The sequence below is a fragment of the Microtus pennsylvanicus genome, chromosome 2 (genome assembly GCF_037038515.1).
Source record: "Microtus pennsylvanicus isolate mMicPen1 chromosome 2, mMicPen1.hap1, whole genome shotgun sequence".
NCBI classification, from domain to species: Eukaryota; Metazoa; Chordata; class Mammalia; order Rodentia; family Cricetidae; genus Microtus; species Microtus pennsylvanicus.
Window position 1 is genome coordinate 63,016,941 of NC_134580.1, and position 16,302 is coordinate 63,033,242.

General features: G+C 47.7%; 1 long non-coding RNA gene across 1 annotated transcript in view; it reads left to right on the forward strand.

Moving 5' to 3' along the window:
- The window catches only part of LOC142843585 (uncharacterized), a 26,633-nt gene extending 11,088 nt beyond the window's left edge, over positions 1-15,545 (forward strand). Inside the window, exons 2-3 of the long non-coding RNA XR_012909663.1 lie at positions 14,189-14,349; positions 15,080-15,545. This is a non-coding gene — a long non-coding RNA (uncharacterized LOC142843585). The remainder of the gene's footprint in view (positions 1-14,188; positions 14,350-15,079) is intronic.
- The last annotated feature ends 757 nt before the right edge of the window (positions 15,546-16,302 follow it).

Sequence of the window (16,302 nt, forward strand, 5' to 3'; positions counted from 1 at the left end):
GTGTTAAAGATTGTACAGGTTGACTGACTGATTAGGACACTATGACGAGGGAGATCTGGAATGTCGCAAGGCTGTAGGCCTGGGCTGTTTTAGTCTCCGTAATATCTGTTTATTGTCTGACTCTGTGCTTGAACTAACATCCTTATGACCCTCAGGTGACATCCATTTTGGAATGCTATCTTCCACCAGTCCAAAGCCTAAGAATATCATTAGGTAACATTTGAGGCCTGCAGCAGAGACTACCCGATGTACAGACATGTGTGCAGACACACACACACACACACACACACACACACACACACACACTTTAAATCTTGACTTATGTAGTCGAGCCGTGGTGGTGCATGCCCTTAATCCCAGCACTGGAGGAGGAAGAGGAAGGCAGATCATTGTGAGTTCAAGGCCAGCCTGGTCTACAGAGTGAGTTTCAGGACAGCCAGAGCTACACATAGAAATCTTGTCTTGAGAAAAAAAAACAACAAAATAAAATAATGAATTATGACTTCATGACTTTTTTGCTTGTTACAAAAACAACAACAGCAAAAAAAAAAAAAAACCAACCCACTTTATGAAAATGTTGCCATGTTGGAATATGGATGGTGTCTGGGGTAACTCTCTGCTCCAAGGCCATTCACAGCCGCTCGCATCTGGCTCTGGAATAAACTGCCTTTAGTTCCTCTGAGGCAAGAGCTGTCTTCATGTTGACAAGTGGCTTTTGATGGGAAAAATAAAGAAACAGTCCTTGAAGCCCAATTGGGGGATTTACCTGGTGTCTCACCTGTGACTAGCACACTCAAGAAGGCAGAAGCTCCAGTCAGCATGAAGCATAGGGGTCTAGAACATCTCCCACCAGGGTGGGTTGAATTGTTTAACCCGAAAACATGCTTCTTATTTGGAAAAGGATCTTCTAGTGAGGAAGAGGTGGTTTGGGAAGGCACTAATCCAGCATGACCATCGTCTTTAAAGGGGTGTGGGGTGGATTTGAACCCAGAGATAAGCAAAGGGGAGAGGCTGTATCAAGGGAGAATGTCGGTTAGAATCCAGGAATGTCCAGGGCACCAGAGGCGAGAGAATCACGTGGAACACACAGCCCTCAGAGACTGCTCACCTGCTCACGGGCTGGTCCTGGACTTCTGTCCTCTCAAACTGTGAAGACGAAATTTCTTCAAATACCCAGTTTGTTGGCCTCTGTTCAAGAGTCCCAGAAAATGGGTCCGTCCATCCAAGGCTCCTCCCTAGCCCCGTGGTGTCTCCAGAAGCCCTGTCCTATCTTACAGCTGGATAGAGTCCTGTTAGTTGACAAAGTCCTAATTTTTCTTTTATAATTAATTCAGAGACTTTTTCCATATAACTCAGATGGGACATAGGCAGTGTCCTGCGGGAATGGCAGAGAGAGAGAGAGAGAGAGAGAGAGAGAGAGAGAGAGAGAGAACACCTGGGCGGTGCACAGGTTTTTCCTCAGGTCCCAGAAAAGCACACCTTAATTGGGCTCCGCCTCTTAAAGATAATTGGCTAACAAGGCTTTCCCCATCATTTCCCTTCTGTGACTCCCAGGATCACCTTCCAAATACACTATATCACAATTTAGATAGGAGATCTTTGCTCCAAGGCTTTGTGGCCTGAAGGCTGGGTACCCAGTGAGTAGATTCAGTCACTGAGAAGTAACTGGATCTTGTTGGCTCTGACTTTATTAATGGCTTAATTCACTGACAGATTCATAGTGTGCTGTCATTACTGGAAAGTGGTGGGAGATGAGGTCTGGGAGGCAGGGCTAGAGGAAGGAGATTACTGGGGCCTATCTTGAAGGTATCTTAACCCTGGTCCCTTACCGATTTCTTGGCTGCTGGAAATCGGGCCGCTTATACCCCAGGCTTCAGCTGCCGTAAGTTTTAGCCTTGACTAGAGCCTGAAGTGACAAGGCCAAGGGACCACATGGGTTGGAACCTCTCCATTGTGAGCCAGAATGAATCTTTTCCCCCTCTTTTAAAATTGTTTCTCCTGATTATTGGTCATACGGCAAGAAGTAAACAGCACAGCTTTTTTGCACACAAATCCAGGTCTCTAGGTCTGACCTTCTGGCTCTCTCATTGAGGCTGATCCGAGGAGCAGGATACAGAGATGTGGCTGGACAATGGAACGAGGGCATGAGGAATCCGAGAACCCTGCTGGTTTCACCGGCAAGTGAAGGTGCCCGGCATGTTACTGAGAGCTGCGAGTGCTTGCCAGGATCCCGAGCACAGAGGCCACTGTGTGCTGGCTAAAGCTGTTGGCTCTGTCCTGCAGGCCGTGAGAAGCTCAGGGACCAGCAGGGTGAGCAGAGAGCCAGGAGAGGGAGTGGTGAGCTTGAGGTGGCAACTACATTAGGAGACCAGAGCAGTGGCCCAAACAAATAGTGAGGAACCCGCCACTCCAGGAAGATGGCGGGGGAATGGATCAAACCTTATGTAGGCAACCAATGACTAACTCATTCCTATGGTCTCATCGTTTTCTTGATCTTACCTCAGAAGACCCACATCCCGTGAAACTACCCTGTCTCAGGTTAACTACACAGGTTGGTCACTCTAAATCAGCTGGTGTTATTGCCTAAGCAGTGGCTGGAAAGGAACAAGGAATCACTTATCTCACTGGGTTTGCCACCACCTGTGTAAACAAATGCAAGAGAAGCCCGGACTTGAAGACGATGCAGTTGAGTTGGCACTAGAGGCGTCTTCAGGACTCCCTGTAAGCATGAGCTGTAGCAGGCGGGATTATCAGGGGACAGGAGAGAATTGAGAGTGGTTGAGACCACCGTGGGAAAGTGATAGGTGACCTAGCGTGACCAGGAACCCTTTCTTCTCTGTGAAGAAGCTGCACACTTCCCTGGAAGTACGTGACCGTTCTGCAGCACGATTGTGGGAGGAGGGTGATACCTGATCCGAACGCTGCATTATGCCACCCATACAGGTATTTGCCACCTAGCAGGGAATAGGGACATTCAGACAGAGGTGGTTTAACAGCGAGTTCTGGGAAACGACAAAGACAATTCTCCCTGACAAGCAGAGCTAAGAGTATGACAGAGGGACTCAGCCCCTTCAAACACTCACCACCAGGGATGGTCATACAGGTCCTGCAGTGGGACCGAGATGCTGGGAGGATGGGCCTGTCTTAGGTGTCTATTGCTGTGAAGAGACTCCATGACCCTGGCAGCTCTAATAAAACATTTAACTACGGTGGCTTACAGTTTCAGAGGTTCAGTCTATTATCATCATGGTGGGAACTACGGCGACATGCAAGCAGACATGGTGCTGAAGAAATAGCTGAGAGTCCTACATCTTGCAGGCAACAGGAAGTCAATCCCCATGATGGGCAGTATCCTGAGTGACACACTTCCTCCAATAAGGCCATACCCACTCCAATAAGCCACACCTCCAAAGAGTGTCACTCTCTATGAGATTAAGGGGGACACTTATATTCAAACTACCACAAGGACCTTAGACAGAATTAGTGGGCGTATCCATCACTGAGCTGGCCTCACTACTTGCCTCTCATTGATTCATCTAAGACAGGAGCTGTCCAACCTAAGGCAGACTGCAGGCGTCAGAACCGTGGGGGATAGGAGGTACCTACGTTTTCCAGTGGCGTGTTCTTAACTGTCTCGATCACATTGTATCTGTCCCGTGTCCTCCTTGCCAGGTCTTTGAACCCTAGATAGCAATATTTACACACCTGACATTTACACACCTGACATTTCTCCTCCCCACTCCCAAATCCCAACGCGACCCTCCTCAGGTTCCCACCAGCCCAAATGGATATTGTAGATTCTACTCTCTGCTGATGGAAATGTGGCTCATCTCCTAAGGTGCAGGATAGAGAACACTATGAATCCCTCACTGGACCAGACGATGTTTAGATCTAGGGCAATGTTTAGTCTACGAGACTCTGATTTCTATAAAATGGGATCAACAGCTAAGACAGTTCTCTATGGTTTATGCAGAAAGTCCATGAAAAGATAATTGGCCTTAAAGTGTGGGAGGAGAGGCAGATTATGCCAGTGGGTCGTCATGGGCCATAGACATAACAGAGACGTCTAGAACTCAACGGCATTAGCACTATGCGTTGTCTATGGAGAGATGAGGACCATTTTCCTAGTCCCCAGTGGAGAGACATCTTCAGGTGTGTGTGATGATTCAGAGCTCCTCCTCTCCAGGGTATCTGCCCAACTCAGTCTCTGAAGTCCAGGACTCCTGTTCACGTCTCTTCCCAGGCTCCTGGAAGATCCTTCTCTTGTTTGTTGTCCACCACCACGGGTTACTGATTAGTGGATGAGCTCATCAGACATATTCGTTAAGTGTCCACTTGAACCTGAGTCAAACCACGTGGGCACAGGGGAAGCATGTGATGAAGTAAGCTCCAGCCCTGAGAACAGACCTCTGGCAGCCCACAGCTCCAAGGTGGACAAGAGAGAGACAGTCGTTTGGGGGTGCGATCAGAAAAGGAGGCCGTGTGCTCATTCATTCATATAGTAAAGGGCCCTCAGGTGCAGAGGTGATATGCACACCTGGGTTTGTCAGACAGCTGGAGACACAGCCTGGGTGTGCAGCCTGCAGAGTTCTGTGCACCTGCACACTGCTGTGGCGGGATCCTTCCACTGCAGAAAAGAATTTCAGGACTGGTCGGCATGAAGTAGGGTTGGAGTTTATTAAGAAAAGCATTCAGTAGTGATGTAAGCACAGGTGTTGGAGCTTAAGAAAAGACGAATATACATGTACAATATGAAGTTCAGAGAGAGAGAGAACGCTTACATGTTTTAACTCTAAATAAAATTTTGGAGTCTTCTGAATTTACTGTTTATAGGATTTAAAACATTAAGTAAAACATTTCGCTAGACTTATTTTTATTTAAAGATTATTTCTAAGTGGTTTGTGAAGTATACTGTATTACAGACTTAACGATACTTTGTACAAGTTGTAGTAAGTAAGAGTTTTAAAAAAAAAATGTAGGTCAAAAAGCCAAAAGAGGGCTCAGTTGGTAGAATGCTTGCCTGGAACACAGAAAGCCCTGAGTCCCACCTGGAGTGCGGTGGCCACACCTATAATCCCAGCTTTTGGAAGATGAAAGCAGGAGACCCAGAAGTTCAAGGTCATCTTCTTAGAGAGTCAAAGGCTAGCCTGGACTATGTGAGGCCATGTTGAAAAAAATATTAAGCATTTGTCTCTCTCTCTCAAAAAGTGGGACTATTGTCTCTCCATGGGCTAGCCTCGCGATGATGATATTGCTATTACTTTTGTTGCTGTTATTTGAAATTCTTGACTCTCCAATATGGAGAGACTTAAGCCAGATTCACTTCCCCCTCCCTTGTCCTCTTGACTTCTCCTGGTCTTTATCTTGCCTCACATTCTCCATCACAACTGAAAAGAGGGCCACGGCTGCATCTTCTGTCCTTTCCCTTGGGCATTTCTGACTTACCCTGGCGAATCAAGCTGTCCTATGCAGTCTCTCCCATGTAGTGGTCGAGGTAATAACTTTCCAGGTGGTTTGGACTGCTGTGTGTAGACCAGTCCTCCAGCCTAAGAAAGTCGAGGACTAGGCTTCTTCGGCCATGAGAAGACAGATGCACCAGCTTCATGCTTCTGGCTAAACTTCAAATGCAATCAGACTTTCCTGTTACCACAGTAACCGGTACAAAGGCACATCAGACCCACAGAAACACGCTTCACAATGAAGCTCTGCAGGAGAGGAGCAGGCCGGCTAGGTTGGCCTGCAGCTGGTTTGACACTGCCAGGGTGCTCTGGGGCTAACCTGGCTTGACCCACTCCTGGAGTGGGTTATTGGTGGTGTCTTTGGTCACATGGCTTCCTGTAAAGGCAAGAGAATGGGGTGCTGTCCAGTTTCACTGGGACAACCTAAAGGCTTTCTAAGTCCCTTCCCCGTCTGTCTCTTTTGTTTCTGTTTCTCCAGGCGATCTAGGGGGAGATAGTTTTGTTTCTAGGTGGTGTCATTCTGTGGCATGGTGAAAAGGGACCCTGTGCAGACCAAGCCCAACGGGATGTGAAGAGGACACAAAGCGCCAGAAAAGCTATCTGCTGAGCCCAAAGCCAAGAGACAGCACTCTGTCCTTCTTGGCCAGGGCAGGGCGTCCTCCAGTCTGTCCTGTCCAGGTCACGAGCCTGAGGGCACAAAAAGCCTCTTTTCAGGCTTTTCCAAAACAGCCATGATTAACAAACAAAGGGCAGTGGTATCTGAGTCAGGGGTGGGAGCTGTTAGGGAACCTCACCTAGCTTAGGGCACTCGGATGGCAGGGCCTCGCTTGGCAGCTTCAGGGGTTGTTATCACACGTTCCCCTGAGCACCCACCTCAAGGCAGTAGCTGGCTCCCTGCTTCAGTGTTTGCACACAGACTCTGATTCCCAAGGCTTGGGAATGTCACCCAATGTGTGGAGAGTCACCTTAAAGGAATCGTGTCTCCCGTGCGCACACACAGGCTTTCTAAACACACGTTTCAGCATCCGAGTTAGCCATACTTTTTACTTTTTATTCTATTGGGGCTTGCTTATTACCCTACACGCATTCTTTAGCCACCAGGCGAAGTGTCTTATAAGGGACTTGAGTTTCTGCAGTAGATGAAGTATGCCGGGAACAACTTCGCCTCCAGGCCTCTGCCTAAGCTCTGACGGGTCTTAAGGCCTGTGTTTTTATCAGCAGATCTCCGAAACGCCATCTCCTAAAAGAAGCGTCTCTGGTGAAGACTCCTAGAAGGAAGCTTCCAGAGGCCCTGGTGTTTCCTGTCCACAGATTCACTACACGGTGAACAGGGAGACGTGCTTGGCCTGCACCCCCGTGTCTACGCTCTGTGCGCTGGCACCCAGTTCGCAAGCTTCGGGCAAGGGGGCAGGAGGTTAAAATACACAGACAGACACAGACAGAGAGACAGCGACACGGGTCATCCTTGAATTCCCCAAGAATGCCCCCTTTATTGTGTTCAGGGGCAGATTATATGGAGATAGCCACGCCCCAACCAAACCCACCAGAAACCACTCTCCTGCCATCAGGAACTCCTGAGGGTCTCATGCTCAGAGCAGCTGCAGACACTCAGATCAGGGGATTACAAGAAATTCAGGATCTGGGGTCTCACTGCTCCCAATAGAGGAGCAGGCTAGGCAGTGCACAGGCCAGCTGCAAGAGTCCTTTGCTCACACTGACTCAGGCAGGCACTCCACTAACTGTCTGGGGATTTTACTCTATCTCAGTGAAGTTCTGCCGTAGGTAGGCCTACACGTCCCAGTGCACAGATACACTTTGCTAAGGCAAACACAGTAGACAGAGGCTTTTCTGTGTCCTGCCCAGTCCCACAACTGGAGTTTAATATAAATTATAATTGTTTGGCCAATGGCTCAGGCTTATTACTAGCTAACTTTCACATATAAATTAACCCATTTCTATTGATCTGGGTATTGCCACGTGACCCATGGCTTAGGGTAATGCTCTGGCATCTTACTCCTCCGGTGACTGCTGGCATCTCTCTTGGCTCGCCTTCTTTCTTCCTGTGTCTCTGCCTGGATTTCCTGCCTAGCCATATTCTGCCCTACAGCTTTATTTATCTACCAGTAACGGCAACACATTCGCAGAGTACAGAAGGACATCCCACATCAAAACACTGCTGTGTCTCCCTCAGTCATAGAGCATAAATGTCTCCTACCCCTGATGTGTCCCCAGTGTCCTCACAAGGGTCCTCCCAGTCCACACAAGCTGGCAAGGCAATGTGCACATTCTGAACCCACAGCTGCCTGTGTCCTTTGAAAATCCTGGTCAAGTTCTGGCAGAAACAAATCAAGCCTTATGTGTGAGGAACCGAAGTCAGGACATCATTGGTCCTACCAGGGCAGGATGGCAGACCCGGGAGAGATGTGCTCTCTGCTCAGGCTGTCAGTGCTTCTGTTTCACACACTGCTAGTTCACACACTACTGTCAAGATGTAGACAAACCTGGATGCCAGAAGCTCTGTTTTGGGTCTGTCCCACACAGCCTCTCCCTCTGACTTCTGAATTTCTGATCACCCTCTGTTATTCCAAATTGCATTGCTAATGAAGATGTATAAAGGTCACTCTTACGTGTCAGACATCGCCAGTCACACGTGGTGGGGATAAAGTACCAGCTGTAGATGGCTGAGGACTGTGGGCCAGCTCCCAGAGGACAATGGGGCAAAGTGACAGAGAGCCATTGTGAGAAGAGTTTCATTTTTCCTCACCCCATACTCAGCTGTCATACAGCTTGTCATACAAGCAATGTGGCACAGAGCTGAGATCAAGGTCTTAGGGCATCTTTGCCCCATCAATAAAACAGCTGGGCCCACAGCTGTATAAAGTGAATTTCATCAACGATTAGATGAGATTGGAAGGGAACTGAGTTTCAGTTGAGGCCACAACACTGGTTATCACTGTGGGCTCAGCCCAATAGGACCTTGCAGAAACCAAACTGGCCATAACTTTAGAAATAGTCTGGGGGAATGGGGGGTGTCTGTCTGTCTCTGTCTCTCTCTCGCATGTGTGTGTATGTGTAGTATGTGTGTGTGTCTGTCTCTCTCTCTCTCACATGTGTGTATCTGTCTGTGTCTCTCTCTGTGTCATGTACATGTATGTCCGTGTGTGTATGTATGTTCATGTGTGAATATGATCATGGGGTGTGTTTAGGCCTTAAGCTCACCCTGGTTGTTTCCCCAATCTCTTCTCCACCTTAGTTTTTGAGACAAGCAGGCTTGCTCACTGAATCTGGAGCTCGCTGATTGACTAGACTGACTGCCAAGCAAACCCAGGAATCCTCTTATCTCTGCCTCCACACACAGGGATGACAAGAACATCCCAGGACTCGGTTTTTCTGGGGGCGACAGGGATCTGAACTCAGGTCCTCATGCTTGCAAACTGAGCCATCTTCCCAGCCCCACCCTACAGAAATTCTGCGCCTATAAGCCGTTTGTTTCCAGCTGGCCCTTCTGTGGTAACTTGTCACACGGCATAAACACTGTCTCAGTGAAGAGGCCATGAGTAGCATCTCTACTGTGTCTTCTGTTGAGTCCCACAAGTAGACCCCGAGAAGGCATGGACGAGAGGACTAAGGACAAATCTGTCTCAGCGTCGGGCAATCAGGGCCCCCAACCCCATGATAGCCCTAATTTTGTGTTTAAGGGCCATCATGGGATCTGGTGTCTTCACCAGCTCTTCCCTGTTCATCCCTAATCATCTTGTCATAGTCCCTAAGAGAGACCCTGGAGGCCAGGGGCATGTGTGCTAGGGAACAGGGACATGCACCCATTCAGAGGAAAATATCCAACCAGCTTCAAGCAGCTCGTGTTTCCTCTTCTTCAAAACACTGACAGATATTTGGCAGATATCCCAAGGCCTTGAGAAGCAAAGGGAACCTTATTCCTCAAACTGTCCGTCAAGGGAGGGAGAGGGCAGTGGAGAAGCCCGGAGCACTAAAGAAGAGAGATCAGGAGTTGAGAGTGGTTTTCCGGACCAGGACAGCCTGGTGTCAGCATCTCTGCCTTCCCCATGCCCTGTGCTCTCCTGCTAGCTGCAGTTTTGAATGATTAATTCTTGTTAAGGTTTTCTCTTTCCTTCTCCTATTTAACTAGCAGGTGGGGACTCAAGGGTGCCCTCTTCAGTGGATTTGCACCCTGGTAGTAAAGCATGGGGCTTCCAAAGGTCCCAGGACCCAGAAAAATGAGCTAGCTTATGGTGAGTCTGCATGGACCCATGGACACTGAAAAGAGGAGACCACCTGGGGCCAGAAAACTTCTAGGGGATGTGTCCAGTCCACCACGCCAATATTGTCCATCTGCCTGCCAGTTAGGACCATATGACACCCCCCACCCCCCCACCCACCCCCACCCCCACATCAAGACTCCTTCCACGTCTACAACAGGGTGAGCTAAGTTAAAAGAATCTGCCTGAAGCTACTCACGGCAATAATAGCAAGTCTTGGATAAGAATCAGACTTTGAACCTTGAGAAGGACCTGCTGACCTGCACTGCCCCACGGGTGCTAGCATGGAGCAATGAGGCCAGTATCCAGGGCAGGTGAGCAGGAAAGGCACTGGAGGCTTTCTGCAGTACTGGCTGCACCCTGACACCCACGAGGGCCAGATGCGAAGATGGGTATCAAGCAAAGAGCCATCGGGCAGGAGGGAAGTTACTAAGAGGCAGAGGGGACAGAATAGCAAGAACAGAAGAAAGTACCTGCCATCATTGCCCTTGCCCTGGTCCAGTCTGGCTCGAGCTCTCCTGCATAGGGGCGGCAGCATTCTCAAGGGCTTCCCACCTCCTGTCTTCCACCCACCCTGCTGCTGCCAGCGGGGGTCTCTAGGATAAAAGCAATCATGGCACCCCTGAGCAAACTTCGGCATCTCCAATTGCCTGCACATCACAGCAGCTCTGTATCATCCAGGAGGCTTTGGCACCACAGCTTGGGGACTCTGAGGGGGCTCCAGGCATCTGACTGCGTGTTCCTGTGTAACAAGAAGCCTGAAGGGGCCACTCAATTAAAGCCGTTGTCAACTCTCCCTACTGATGCTTTGTAGCCCCTTTGTCCTTAGCACACCGATTTACCCCCTTACAGCCACAAGCTGATCACCGCAGCAGCTGTGTGTTCTGAGCAGAAAGAAGGGATCCTCTTCCAGAGGTCCTGAGTTCAGTTTCCAGGAACCACATGGTGGCTCATAACCTTCATAATGAGATCTGGTGTCCTCTTCTGGGATGCAGAGATACATGCAAGCAAAACACCGAATGCATAATAAATAAATAAATAATTTTTTTTCTTTCTTTCTTTTTAAAGGAAACCTGCTGCCTTTGCTGGGACAGCAGAACAAAGATCCAGCTGTGTGGGGGTCACCTACCCAAAGATAAACAAGGACTAGAAAAAGGATCCCTGGGCATAGTGTCCAGAATCTGCTGACCTCCGTAATGCAAACTGGATCTCTAACCCATTTCCACTGTGGTTGGTGGAGAAAGTAACAGAATCAAATCTAGATACAACCTGGTGGCTGGTTCTGTAGTCCCGTTCATCCTGGCTGTCTCCCACCAGGTTCCACACTGGGAAGCTTCCCAGGATTAATTACAGAGGATCTGAACTCCAGGAAAGATGGTTTCCATGTTCAAATCTAACCCGTCAGAGGCAGAGGAGGAAGGAAATGTCCATTTGCCCCTATGAGCTTCAAAGTATTTAGAAATAAAGGTGGGAAGATCTTGAAACCCTAGAGCCCAGAAGACTGATTTGGGTGGTTGGTGTGTATATATGGATGGAGGCATATTTGTGGGTATTGAGGGTCAGACTCAGGTTTTTGTGCATGCTAGGCAAATGCTGAGCTACATTCTGTGCTGTAGTTTTAAAAAAATAAGTAAGCCAGGCGGTGGTGGCGCATGCCTTTAATCCCAGCACTTGAGAAGCAGAGGCAAGTGGAACTCTGTGAGTTTGAGGCCAGCCTGGTCTACAAGAGCTAGTTCCAGGACAGGCTCCAAAGCTACAGAGAAATCCTCTCTCAAAAAACAAACAAACAAAAAAAATAGTTAAGTAAAAATACTCAGGGCCAGTGAGAAGGTTCAAGCCCTCTTGAAAGTTGACCATTGACATCAGCTTATGTACCACGGCATGCTCATCCAACTAGTAAGTTTCTAAAATGCAATGAAAATATGCATTTAAGGTGAAACTCTGTGAGGGTTTAAAATACTGAAACTTTTTTATGGTCGTAAGTTCTCATTTTGTTTAAAAAAAAAAACAATAGACACAACACAAATCCATTTTAAATAGTAAAAGATTCCTATGAAATGAAGAGAAGCCAGCGTGTGCAAACCCATTCTGAGCAAGCATGGTGTGTGAATTACCATGCGGAGGTGTTTTTGTTTCTTGTTTGTTTGTTTTAAATTTTTGTTTTGTTGAGACAGACTCTTACTCAGTAGCCCAGGTTGGCCTGTAGCCCAGGTTGGCCTGGAGTTTGTTGTAAGTAATTCTCGTACCTCCAGCATTCCAAGTGCCAGGATTACAGATCTGAGTCACCACACCTGATTCAACCCCGTATATTACAAATCTATAAAGCATTTAGTCAAAGCTTAAGAAAATTTTCTTGAAGCATATTTTTGTTATTGTTGTTTCCTTTCGTTTATAGAAACAAAGTTCCAGTAGCCCAGGCTGGCCTTAAACTTCAGCTGAGGATGACTTTGAACACTTGCTTCTCCTGCCTCCAGATCCTAGGGGCCAGCATTACAGATGGCTTTATTTTGAGCAAAGCGTGTGTGTCGGGGAGGGGATTTTGCTACTGTAGTGAATTAAGCAACTTAAAAGTGGTTGGTGTTGTCTGATTACCCACTGTTCCACAAAATGAGACAAGTTGAATAATAGAAATGTGTTCTTTTATCTGCACAATTATAACTTTATAAGCAATATAAAAATGCAGATTGTACAATTAAATTTTATTAACTTAAAAGCTTACAGGAATGGTTCAGTTGTTATGCTGTCCAAATTTTCAAAATGCAGCTCAATCAAATCACTACCAAAATCTCACCATTTCTGACCCTCCTAAACAAAGCTCTTGGCATACTGATATCACCTTCTTCCTACGACAGCTATAGTGCAAAGAATTCAGTCTCATTCTTAAAAACTCCTGAATTTGCCTGACCCATTGTCTATTAAACCCCCTGAAATGACCTGGAGAGATGGCTCTGTGGTTAAGCACAATTGCTGCTCTTCCAGAGGACCCCAGGATTAGTTCCCAGTACCCTCATGTGTGCCTTGTGTTCTTGAAGGCAAGAGAAAGTATAAGATCCCCTGAAACAGGAGTTGTAGACTGTTGTGAGCCATCATGAGGGTTCATGATACTTGCTGGATAGTCAAGTTCCAAGCAATCCAAAGCCGTCTCCTGGCTTCCAAGGGCACTGCACACACATGGTGCATATAATACACACATGAAGAGACTCAAACACATAAAATAAATCAATCTAAACTTTTAATGGGTCATGACTTACAAATCAAAGATCACATTTTTTTTTGAATTTGGAACTGTTGGCTTTACCAATTTGCTAATCTGAACTTAATAATTAGAACTCTTAATATTTCTTCTGTCAGGTTTTATGATCAATTTCTATTGACATTGGTATCAATATTCACAAAAGGATTAGTGAAAGGAAATCATGATTTTCTTCTAAAGAAAAGAACATATGAATAAAAATGAGCATCTACCCCATGATATCACTCACATGCCCAACTTCCTGGGAGAATCTGGGTTGAATTTAAGTCATTGTATTTTTCCTGCTGATGACAGTCGGTTAAACACATGACTGAGTAAGAGGTTGTTTTGTGATATTTATTTCTCACAAAATCTAATTTTATGAGAATCTTGAGGGAGTAGCAAGATGGCTCAGTGGGTAAAGGTCCTTGCCACCACACTGTGAAAGGAGAGAACAGATTCCAGTAAGCTGTCCTCTAGTTCCCAGAATGCACTGTGGCTCATCAAATCCAGACCCCATCCCCTGCCCAGCACTACATAAATGTGTAATAAAAGGAAACACACATGGACTTAAGATTTTCTGTTTGTTTTTTAGAGTCTTTGGCCAGACCACTTGCTTTTTAGTTGGAAAGTACTGTCACAAGAACCTTGAGCCTTTCTTTGAGGACTGGTTTGGAGCTAGTGGGATAATTTTAATTTCCTGAGAGAACCCTAGGGAAAAGATATGAGAGCCCCCTTCCAGTGAGAGGTCGCTTGCCTCAGACAGGATGCTTAGACCGAGTCCCCAGGAAGCCTGTCCAAAGCACCTGCTTGCTCATTTTCCTCAGAGGGCTCCTTAACAGCTTACCATTCCTGTCTTTTGTGGGATCAAATGAGATACATACACAGTTTTTCTAGAAGACACTCATGCCTGAGGAACCTGTGTGGCTAAGCTGGGCTGAGAGCTGACAGCCAGAGAGGGCCACCCCTCTAAAATATGGAGGGCCCCTCACTTGCTTTGTAAACCCTCTAAGTAGAGAATCAAGCACATCGCCATTCTCCCTTCTGCCTCTCTCTTCCTCGCCCCTTCACGCACAGCCTATTTCCTTTCCTCCTGGGGAGCAAGAAGGCGAGCTGCTTCTGTCGATTCCAGGAGGTCACATGAGAGGCAGAAAAGAGAACCCGATGTCCCTTTACACTCTGAGCTCTGATTACGCTAATGAAAGGCGTTTCGTGCGCAGACCCCGATTCGGCAAGCCACCTGTATACAATTAAAACCTCCGGCTCAACCAACTGGAACCATATGTACGAGAAGCATGGAGCAGCTGTCTGAACACACTGTAACCTTGGATACCAGGAAACCCAACTTTCTCAGTCTTGTTGCCAAGGCAACGGGACAGAGGTGGGTGTGGGGGCGATCGACAGAGCTACTACCCACAGGCTCTGCAGCCAGCAGGAGGAAACTGGGTGGAGGGAAGCAGAGTGTCTTAGGCTGTCCCCCTGTCCAAGGCCTCGACTGAGAAGCCTGCAGGACAACGTGACACTCCTGCATTATTAGCGGCTAGGGAACCTCTAGGCAGAAGTCCGTCGTGCGTTTCTCGAGGGGTGGAAGGCAGGCAAGGGGGCCTTGAATGCTACCAGGCAGGAGGATGAGTGCAGGGGTGTTTGGAAGGTGAAGAGAACGGGACTGGGGACACAGCTGGTAGGGAGAGGAACCTGGGGACGCAATACTGCTGGCCTTCAGGCAAACAGGCTGGACTACAGAAGGTCATCCCGGTCACAAAATTCCCACCAATGCCTTGTGTGTTTCAGCCTGGTTCATCCTACAGGGAACCTCTGTGCATAGTTGGAAGGTAAAACTGGGGTTTTTTTATAATAGTTTAGGGACTGAATAGGAGGCAAAGAGACTAAACAAGAGAGGCCTGTTACTCTCTTCAGGGCCCAGAGGGGACTCTTCTCAAATGTTCTCAGTGAGGCTGAAAATGAAACTGGGGAGCTGGAGACCATTCCCCCTCAGCCTCCCTCAGTCCCCCACCCCTACCCCTGCAACCAAGCAAGATACAATGAATGACCACATCTTTTTTTTTTCTTTTCCTTTCTTTCTTTGTTTTGTTTTGTTTGTTTCAAGACAGGGTTTCCCTGTGTTGCCATGGCTGTCCTGGAACTGGCTTTGTAGACCAGGCTGGCCTTCGACGTGGCCTTCGATGTAGATCTGCCTGCGATAGTTCCCAGCCTTGACAAGCTCAAAAGAGGCCTGAGTCTCAGTAGTTTACCCTGAGGCAATACCTGGTTCCAAGAAAGACCACAAACTGAGACCACCCACGCACCACCCAGAAACAGACCATCCAAAGGAAATTCCTGATGTTCCAACTGTTGTAGATAGGATCACCTGCCAGCACACACCATGGCTTTTCACCAGGACACCCCTAGACAAATGTCAGCCAATCAGGGGTCCTGAGCCTTAGAGACACCTCACCTCCACCTCTGCTACTATAAAAACCCAACCCTAACTGAGCTCTGGGCTCTCCGATCTCTCCAATACGGCGGACACACGGAGAGTCCAAGTTTGCAAACTTGTGTAAGAATAAAGGTTCTTTGCTTTTACATACAGGACTCAGTCTCCTAGTTGGTTTTGGGGGGAATCCGTGATTTGGGCATAACACCTGCCTCTGCCTTCCAAGTGCTGGGATTAAAGGCATGCACCACTGCTACCTGGTTACATCTGGGCTTTCCAACAAGCAAGTCTTAGCCAGCTGTTATCAAGGTCCTAAAAGTGTCAGAGCACTAAGATGTCAGTCACTATGCAGAGGGGCCAGAATGCTCTAAGAGCTGGAGCAGAGGGTAGGGAGAGCGCCAGGCTGGAAGAGGGATACCTGATGCAGAACTTTCCAGATCCTGGCAGTAAACATCCCCTTTAATTTACCAACTTTGCTGGATTTCTATTCTTGCTAATCAAAGGATACTGTTCATAGCCCTCATAGCCACAAAAATAACAAGTATTTTCCCTGCAGCAAAGGCCAGAGGACTGTGAGACCTGTCTCCCTCCATTCCACAGTACTGTTTTTAACAACATCACAATCATTCGATTTTACCAATAAAGACTGGGGAGCCAGATGCTGGGGTGAGAACCTGCTAATTCAGAGAGGCAGAGAAAACACCCAGCTGCTCCCTCTTCCTCTGGTGCCAGCGAAAGAGCTTTCTCCTACGCCATCTCAAACAAAAAGTCCTCCAACTGGATGTCCCTCCCTTCTGCTTTCTGTGTGTCTCTCTCTCCATCCTCCCTACTCCCTCTTAATCTCCACAGCTTTTTCCTGTCAACTGGTTGCTTACTCTGCCTCTTGACCTATGGGTGACT